The sequence below is a fragment of the Morone saxatilis genome, unplaced genomic scaffold (genome assembly GCF_004916995.1).
Source record: "Morone saxatilis isolate NCDOM2014 unplaced genomic scaffold, NCSU_SB_2.0 Contig1, whole genome shotgun sequence".
In the NCBI taxonomy this organism is placed as follows: Eukaryota; Metazoa; Chordata; class Actinopteri; family Moronidae; genus Morone; species Morone saxatilis.
The window spans coordinates 19,288,228-19,288,803 of NW_023339651.1; positions in this window are offsets into that span (position 1 = coordinate 19,288,228).

The following is a 576-nucleotide window of genomic DNA, read 5'->3' on the forward strand; positions in this document are numbered from 1 at the left end:
TTTTTTTTTTTTTTTCCTCCCCTTCTTCTACTTTTTTTTTTAATGTTGGAGGAGGCAGGAGAGCCTTGTTGCACTTCTGCTTATCTTGACAGACTCTGTGAAAGAGCATCAGATGAAGGGAGGACAAAGGAAGAGAAACACAGACTCGGGGAAACCCTCGCAGCAAAGACGAACGCGTGGAAGACACAGACTTTTGTCTCTCACAGACTCCTGAGGATTGTCTCTGGACAGAGGGGACACGGTTGCCCACTTGACTCCCAAAGCAAACACTAGAGAAAAGAGGGAAAGTTATTTTTTTGAATGGACAACAATGCCGCTTTTTAAGACGTCTTCCGAGGAATTTACAAAGGATGGCTATTTTTAATCAGAAAGATGATTCTGATAGTTAGACGGATTGAAAATATTGAGATTTTTGTCAACTAACACCACCTAACCTAACTATAGGGAGTGCCTCGAGACTGGAGAGAATCTGTATGTGTGCACTGCTGTCATATATACATATGTGTGTTTGTGTATATACCAATGTACCATATTAGGTGTTTACAAAGCAGGATCAGAAAGGTTTTTTCCCCTTCT